Genomic DNA, 9023 nt, shown 5'->3' with positions numbered 1-9023 from the left:
GCCACAAAATGGCTGCCAGTGGCAACCAGGGTCCTTGCTTCCTTGTTCATCCAGCAGAGCAGAGATGGAAAAATGTTTTTCTCATACCATGGTATAGTAAGATTTTTCCTTCAGTCTAATCATGCCACACATGGATTGACTGAGACTAACTGGGATTTAGCCCCTGGAAACATGAAGGGGCTTGATACCTGAACATAGCAGGGGTTCTTTTAGAAGGAAGAAGGCACAAATAAATGTTGAAGAGGCTCTGAAACTGGTTCTTCATCTGGAAAATGTTTTGAATCTTACAGAGAATTGTGAGGATTTGAAATAATGTGTGTAACATTATAGGGTCCTCAGATTTAGCAAATAAAAACAGAGTATGCCTAGTTAACTTTGAATTTCAGATAAACAGCAAATGATTTTTAAAAACACTACATTTTCAACAAACACTACAAATTTACACATTGGTTTGGTTCTTAAATTTTTCTCCTATAATCCTGGTTGTATTTGGAGGTCTAAGCCCAAAACAGCATTACATAAATTCTTCTTCAACAAAGATTAAAAAGCTTACTTAGTTTTCAAGCCTTATCCCACATGTAGCCAGGATAAAATACATGCTTATATTAAAACTTATTGTTTATCTGAAGTTCAAATTTAACAAGGTGTTCTGTATTTTATCTGGCAGCCCTACATGTGTGTAGAATTCTTAGTACATAGAAGCATTCATTTAGTCTTAAGGATTAGTGTTCTTTCCACATAAGAAAAGAGCTCAGGAGCTCAGTTAAATGGCAGCATGATATTTTTTGAACTCTTACTAACTTCTAGAATGGCTAGTTTTTGCCCAAAAGAGGAATTAATGGAACTGAATGTGGCTCTAAAATACCCTTTACCACTACTCAAAACCAATTCAAAGGAAATGTCCCTAAGTGGCAGGTCATATTTGTACATATGGGGTAGCACACTATAAAACATCTTATGTTACCACTTAAAACTACGTTGGATTTATGTCAATGAATATTTGGTTAGTGTTTTTTTCCTTATCCTGGTCTGAATCTATACAGATAAACCATTCTCTATTTGACCCAAAGGTAATGCTGCTGAAATTTCTAGTGCAAAGGCACTGACAGGGGTGAAAATGGAATGATTGTGGAATTCTGGCTCCACGTGGGTGAAGCTTGAGGTCACAGCAGTGTTACTTTTGCATCTGGAGGAGGCAGGAACCTCTGCAAAGCCTTCTGCTGTTGCCTCTCACTCCATTTTCCCTCACTGCTAATTTCAATGCTCCTACCTGTAAAATTTTCTAATTCTTCCCGAAAATTTGAAAAGAAAGCAGATACCTTCATTTCCTCATTAAATATTCACCATGTTATAAAAAAGAAAACCGAATTGGTCTGGCATTGAATGGCCAAGTCCCTCATATTGCTACATATCCTTATCAGATTCAAGACAGGAATAGATTTAATGGATTTTATCCAAGATATCTATTTCCTATTGTAACATTGGATATTTCTAATGTGGTGGTTGGTAGGACCTCATACACTGCCTCTTCTCTGTGCGTTTCCTAAAAATCAGAAAACATTTTTTTTCCCTCTTTGCCTTTTAAAGTGGAAATCATTATACTGCTTTATGTAGATTTGCACGCAACGTTTAAGTTTTTTTTCTTAATTTTCAAAAAGTGTCATTAGAAACATATCTCCTTCCATTTCGCCACCTCTTCATCCTCATTGGAAATCTGATCCATGGTGGGTATTAAGATCTTTACATTTCTACTGGCGGGGCGATGACTTCATTGCTTTCTTGCCAGTTGGGAATCATGTGTGAAGAGCATCTGACCGAAGTAGAGCTGTGGGTTGCTGCTGTTGCTACTGCAGCAGCCGTTTGCGTGTGCCCAGCAGCTGTGAAAGAAATCCTCAGGATGCTAGTTCTTTGCTCCCCGTCACCCAAGGGATCGCAGTCTGCTGGATGACTGTGTGTGTGTGTGTGTGTGTGTGTGTGTGTGTGTGTGTGTGTGTGAGAGAGAGAGAGAGAGAGAGAGAGAGAGAGAGAGAGAGAGAGAGAGATCAGCTGCAACAGGCAGCAGCAGCAATATACTTCGATATTTTAACCAACGACAGAGATAAATCATTTTCCATCCTTTATTTCCAAAGCAGTGCTACCGCTCTCGCCCTAAATGTGCTCATCCCCTCTTCCCGGTCTCTTCCCCCTCTCCACGCTGAACGGGTCCCTTGGGAGGCAAGCCAGGATAGCTGCGCTGAAGGCAGGATTCCCCCTTTTTTTTTTCCGTAGTGACAAGCGGATTCCGGGGCCTCCTCGCCCCCCCACTCCACCCCCGCAGCCTCCCCTTTCTCAGTCACGATCTCCCCCCCCCGCCCCTCCCCCCGCGACAGCTCGCAGCTCGGGCCCCGCCCCTCCCAGCCTCCCAGCCCAGGTTGCTAGGGCCTGGCGGGGCAACCAAACCTGGTGCGCGAGGAGGCGCGACGCGCGCGTGCGCGCGCAGGCCGGCTAGTACAAGGAACCAGCTTTCTTGGACTTTGGGGGTTCGAGAACGAGCAGCGCGGGAGGGGTGCACGAGCCCGAGCTCGAGGACGAGCGTTCTCTCCGCATTGGCTTCTACCAGAAGTGGGCGTGGATGAGGCGGGACCAGGCGGGACCAGGCGGGACATGAGGAGCTTCTCTATAGGTCCGAGTGGGCAGGCCGGGGCGGGGTAGTTAGCAAATTAGGCTGCGCGTTCTCTTCTGCGAGAGGGCGGGGCCGGAGGTTTCGATTAGTTGTCCCTGCCGCTGGGGAAGGTAAAGCGTCGACGGCGGCTTCTGGAGCAGTGGGGTCCCCGGCTGGAGGTGGGGACTCAGCGGGGTGAGTAATCGCGCCCGCCCGTTAGTTCTTCTTACAATACCACTGACTCTGGCCACCCAGCTTGTTTCTCGAGAAGGGACCCACCCGGTCCCCTCGGGCAGGCAAGAGAAGGGGCGGCGGCACCAGTCCCTCTAGAATGGGGCGACGCAGCGAGGGTGTCCCAACCTGGAGTGGCTTCTCCTCCAGCTTCTGGAAGGGCTTTCCCGGAGGGGCTTGGTCTGCATTTGAGGTATGGGGAGGTGTGAAAGACGGGCGGCGGGTCGAGGCCGCCCCGCGGGACTCCCGTCGACTGCGGGTCTGCAGCGTCCCCGCCCCGCCGCCCCCGCGGCGCGAGCTCCCCGGGGCTTGCGTCGTGGGAAGCCCCTTTCTGTCGGCGCTGAGCTGGGGCCTGAGAGCTAGAGTCCCTCACCCAAGTTCCGTTGGAGCCCGGGACCCGCCGGGGGCTGCGAGTTGCGGCCCCGGCCCTTCTGACCTTGGTTGCCCGCGAGGGTGGGCGACTGACCTGCTGTCAGACCTGCGGCTCACGCAACCTTCCCCGAACAAGTTTCAGGCGTTGCTATGAAGTTCATGACTGGCCTGATGGGGAAAAAACAGTAATTGGCCCTTTCTCAGACCTTCATACCCTTTGGACCCTCATAGAAACTGAATCCTGGGGTTTGGAACCGTCTCTCCGAACGAACAGGTCCTTCTCGCATTGACAACGTTCTGTGCCCACGTTGGGGTAAAAAATAACCTGAACATATTTCAGTGTAAAGGCAGATCTTCCTTGAGGGTTTTGTTTTTCGCTTCACTTGGGTGTTAGAGCACAGATGCCTGAATAAGAAAAGCCTGACCTTAGTGTCTCTATAGAGAGATTAGACGGATGCTGCGATATTTAAGTAGTTACAGATCAGAATTCTGTTAACAATTTATTTTGATTGTCTGAAATTTAAGCTGATTTTAGAAAGTATTGTTGACACAGAATAATTTCTTTTCGTGCATCTGAATTAGGTTTGTTTGAATGTAATGGTTATGTAGTTAATGTAGAAAGATTTACACAAATTAATTTGAGAGCATTTGACTGAAACAAGAGACATAAATATGTATAGAACATAGGATTCTCATTTTAGGTAACATCTGCTGGAACGTTTCCAGCTTATTCCTTTCTTGCTGTAGGGTATCAAAAAAGACATCTTTACTGGGACTATTCGGAATTACACGTGAATAACATTTAGATGTAAATTGTTTTTAATTCCTTTAAGTGTTTTCAAATATTCATAAAATGTTTAGAGGCTATATTTACTTGTCCCTTCGTGTTTAGTGTTGGATGGGGATAGTATAATCTATTTAACAACCGGATTTGGGTTCCTTAGTAATACATTTTTAAAAGGTGTGCCTCTTTTCGAGAATATAATATTTAAGCATCTAGCTTTTAATTTCTTTATTAAAAGTACTATTTTGGGTTTGAGCATTTTTGGCATTGACACTGGAACCGGAGTAAGGAAGCCTGCAGCAGTATTACCAGTTTGACACCACCAGTGGGTGTTTCTGTTGACAAATGCAGAGAAGAGAACATTTGGGAAGGAAATCTTTTTTTTTTTTTTTTGGGGGGGGGTGAAGGGGGAAGGAGCCAAAAGAGAGAAGCTGTAGAACTAAAGCTGCCAGCACTGTGTATGCTGAGCATTTCACAAGTACAAGGAAACCTAATGGGGGGGGGGGGAAGATTCTGGTTGGCTGTATTAAATAATGGAACTCCAAAAGAGATGTATTAAATAAAGTTAACCATTTCAAGAGTGTTAAATAATCTGCCATTTCAGAGTAGTTGGGGAGGGGCATCCTTAAGTATAAAGGGTATCAAATCCTTTTTTAACATAATCAATGCAACGTTTAATTTGACATATATGTATATATAAAAACAGCGTAATGTCATACTTTTGTTTATTTAGCATATTTCCTAAGCCTAATTCCTTTAAAAAACAAAATTTGATATATTAAAAAAATTATAAATAGCTTTTTTTCTCCAGAGAACATTACTTTCTCCCCTGCTCACTCTTCCCCCCCCACCTCACTCTTAAAATTTATTAATGATTTAGGGGCTTGTGGTAGGGATTTTTTACTCCCTTGGATTTTTTTTTAATTAAAAAAAAGTTCCCTAACTAAACCTGCCATTGTTTTCATTGTAATGTTATTGGAGTTATTTGAATTAGAGTGTGGCATCTAATGTGTTCCCTGGGGTTTTAAAAGGAAAGGTTCCCATTGAAAGAAATTGCAGGGCCATCTCACAGAGATAAGTAATAGAAGTTTGTATTTATACTAATCAGATGTATTCTGTTCCAAATATGCTGCATGGGGATAAGGCAACTTCATTTAATGAGAATCAGATTTTACATGGTATTTCTATTTTGAAGGTGCAGTAGTCTTACATTACAAACCAAAATACAGAGGTGGAGAAATTCCTTTAAGTAGTTTTTTTATCCTTCAGGCCAGTAACACCACTGTCACCCAGAATCTATGAGAGACTCAACAATAGTTGCATTGTTGGGAATGACAGTGGCTTCTCTTTTTGTAATAGAAAATTCATCTATATCTGAGAAATTGTAGGAAGTTTGTAAAGAAGTGAGCAGAGAATAAGTTTTCTTCAGCACGTCTTGTTAAAATTTTGCCTTTCTTCCCCTTCCATTTTGATAACTTTGGTGGCTATCTTTTTATTTCTCCTAGGTATTAGAAAGTGTGCTAATATAGAACTTTATTTTTGGTAGTTAGTATGTAGATACGACTTTTTCATATATTGAATTGATGTCAAATGACACGAGGCATTTAAAAATAAATGAATCCATGTGCTTGGATCCAAAATGTTAGGGAAGTCTTTTATATAACCCTTAACTTTGATACAAAAATAGCAAAATTTGAAGTATTCAGTTGCTTTCTGAGTGGAAAAGCCTGTTTATTCAGAATTAATTTTAGATTTTAAAGTTTTTGTTTTGATAACATCAAATTTCTTAGTAGAAGAAGAGCTAAAATCTCAAAAGTTCTTTATCATTTGATGATGGTGACAGTTGGATCACATATTTCATCTTAGGAAAATAATGCAATCAAAAGACTACATTTAGGATTGGGGATGTAGTTCAGTGGTGGAGCACATGATCCTGAATTTGTTCCCCCATAGGGATGGGGGAAGATTCTCTTTATTTAAACTTTCTGTTCTGGGCTTTTCCATTCTGCTTTCAATCTTAAGCTCAAGATTAGAAATCTTTTGTTGGTGATAAATCATTTTAGTGTTTGTATCTTAATTTTGTAGAGTTTTCAGAATGTTTCCTCTATATAGAGCAGTGCATGAATGACTGAATTACTCCACGATCTGTCCTAATTTCTCATTCAAGTTTGTTCATCCTGAGATATGAACTTGGGGGCAGTTCTGTTGGTGGATGTGAAAGCTGAGGGTCAGGGCCTTCTACGTAAAGAGGTGGATAACATTTAAACATTTCAAATTTGGAAATGAACAGAAAATTATTTTTTTAGATTAAAAGGATGTGGCCCATTCTGGTCTTTGAAATGTCAACATTTTGAATTAAGCTCTTAGAAACATTTGTGTTTGAGATAGTTTTAATCAGAGTCAAGTTTGGGTGTGGTCTCTTTTGGATTCTTCTATAATTCTTATATTTTTTGAGCTTTATTCAATATCAGGTACTGTGGCAAATTATTTATTTGCATGAATGTATGAATGTTTGTTCTCAAAGAATCTCTATGAGTAGGTGTTTTTCTTATTTTTCACATACATGTCAAATGGGCTCAGAGAAACTATTTGCACAGATTAGCCAGCTAGTCAGCAAAAGGGGCAAAATTGCTTTCCAAACCAGTCTGACTTGAAGCTGTGCTCTTTAAAACCATGTGTTCTGCTTCTCTTAAGGAATCTGATTGCCCAAGCATGTTTTGAGTTCATCATTGCTGGGGAGGTACTTAAGGTATAAACATGGTTCCTGGATTTGATGAGCTACATTCACTGCTTGACCTATAGTGACTTGGGAAGCTGGACTCAGAGATCTATCAGGACTGCTGGATAGGACAACTAGAAGTGCAGACTTTCCTAATACAGAGTGATTGGTTCTGTTTTTTTTTTTTTTTTTTTAATATATAAATGAAGATTGTACGTAATCATTTATGCTCCAAATGAGGTAACTGTTTCTAATTAACCATTTAATATTTCATGTTTCTGCATGTTCCATTACAACTTTTGACTGTCTTTAATTTGTTACACTAATAAAGACTATGAAGTTAGTCCTTGAATTCAATTTTGTGGTTTAGATGTACTCTTGAAGTAAAATGGCAGCCATTACAATGCGCAGGTGGGCATCTGTTCTGTAATTATAATGACTTCAGTAAAACAAAATATAAAGGTGAAGTCTGCAGAGATATCTTTCTTATTGTTGTTTCTTAATACATGGAGGTTGGATTCTGATGGAAAAATTTCTATTTGAAAGTATAATTTTTGGGGCTGGGGTGTAGCTCAGTGGTAGAACACTTGTGAAGCATGTACAAGGCTCTGGGTTTAATCCTCAATACTCTCAAAAAAAAAAAAAGATGGAATTTTGTGCTACTTAAAGCTTTGTGATTTTTTTTTTTTTTTTAAATAAGACCATCATTAAGAGAGATGAATAGTTGCTTCTCCTAAAAGAATACTTAGAGGTCTATGTTAGGAAGGAAAAAGGACTTAACATCATTTTCTGTAATGAAAATCACTTGTCACTTTTTTTTTAAAGTTGTTTATGGACTTTATTTTAATTATTTATTTATATATGGTGCAGAGGATTGAACCCAGTGCCTCATACGTGCTAGGCAAGTGCTCCACACTGAGCTAAAACTTGGCCCCCAGTATGCATTTTAACAGCTTTATTGAGGTATAATTTACATACCATAAAATTCACCCTTTATAAATGTACTAGCCAATTATTTAATAAATTTATGGAATTATATAACCATTACTAACCATCACTACAATCCAGTTTTAGAATATTTCCATCAACCCCAATCTCTCCCTGCTAACATGAATTTTTTGCAGCCTTACTTGCTTCACCTAGATCCTTTAATTATCAGACACTGATAAAACAAAGATGCAGATCTTAAAAAAAGGTATCTTTAAAAAACATCTCCTTGGGCTGGGGATGTAGCTCAGTGCTGGAACATTTGTTTAGCATGTGTAAGAAACCCTGGATTTGATCACCAGCACCTCCAAAATAAAATAAAGTTTCTGATATATATTATCATTTTTAGTGTTTTCAGGTTTTTGCCTAAATATAATACAAAGCAGAATATAAAGGACCATTCTATAAATGGTACAAATTGCCTTATACTCATGGTTTCAATTGTATTTTGGATTATTCTTTTTTTTAAATGGGCAAATATGAGGCTGAGGTTGTGGCTCAGTGGTAGAGCACTCGCCTAGCACATGTGAGGCCCTGGGTTCGATCCTCAGCACCACATAAAAGTAAATAAATAAAATAAAGGTATTGTGACCATCTACAACTAAAAAATAAATATTTTTTTAAAAATAAAATGGGCAAATAAAGTAACAACAGTATTAACAATGTGTTGGGAATGTACTGAAAAGAAATCAAGGTAAAAGAATGTAATTATTGTGCAAAAAAAAAAATCACTTTCCATTTAAGACCTTGTACAAAATGATTAGTTTTCTAGATTTTTCATTGACATTGTGCATTTTGTTATTTGGGCTCCAATCTCCCTTGACATATCCATGTCTGCTGTGCATGCTAGAGAGAAGGCTTCATCAGATTCAGGTATTCAAACACATTCTCTACTTCCTGCGTTGCTTTAGGCTGGGTTGTGGTGGGATTTAGAACTGACTTTCCTGCTTGCATCATTTTTTTTTTTTTTTTTTTTTTAGGTACCTTCTTGGGTGGGTTGGGGAGCAAGCCAACTTGGGGATGTAGAGTATGATACAATTGTGCAGCACAGGTTTATCTCTGTCACTTTCTGAGGTGGTGTTCTCTGCACAGCACATTGCTTGTGTAGATGGGCACTACTCATAGGAAAGCTTAGGGATGTTATTTTTTGGGGTGCACATTATAGAGGAATGCAAAGATTTGGTTGGAAGTGGTTTTGGAAATGTTTTTTCATTGCTTTTAGATGAACAGTTCTCTCTGGAAAGTGACCCTTACAAGTGCCAGGCAGATAAATCAATAACTGTGTGGTA

At 40.0% G+C, this 9023-nt stretch overlaps 1 protein-coding gene across 2 annotated transcripts in view; it reads left to right on the top strand.

Annotated features, from left to right (window-relative positions):
• The first annotated feature begins 2706 nt into the window (after positions 1-2706).
• The window catches only part of Cdkl5 (cyclin dependent kinase like 5), a 170350-nt gene continuing 164033 nt past the window's right edge, over positions 2707-9023 (top strand). For both annotated transcript variants that reach the window (XM_005341136.4, XM_021720732.3), the window contains exon 1: positions 2707-2836. The gene's annotated coding sequence lies outside the window, so the exon portion shown is untranslated. The remainder of the gene's footprint in view (positions 2837-9023) is intronic.

Source organism: Ictidomys tridecemlineatus, chromosome X (genome assembly GCF_052094955.1).
Source record: "Ictidomys tridecemlineatus isolate mIctTri1 chromosome X, mIctTri1.hap1, whole genome shotgun sequence".
NCBI lineage: Eukaryota > Metazoa > Chordata > Mammalia > Rodentia > Sciuridae > Ictidomys > Ictidomys tridecemlineatus.
The sequence above is the reverse complement of the archived record's forward strand: the minus strand, read 5'-3'. Positions and strand labels throughout refer to the sequence as shown.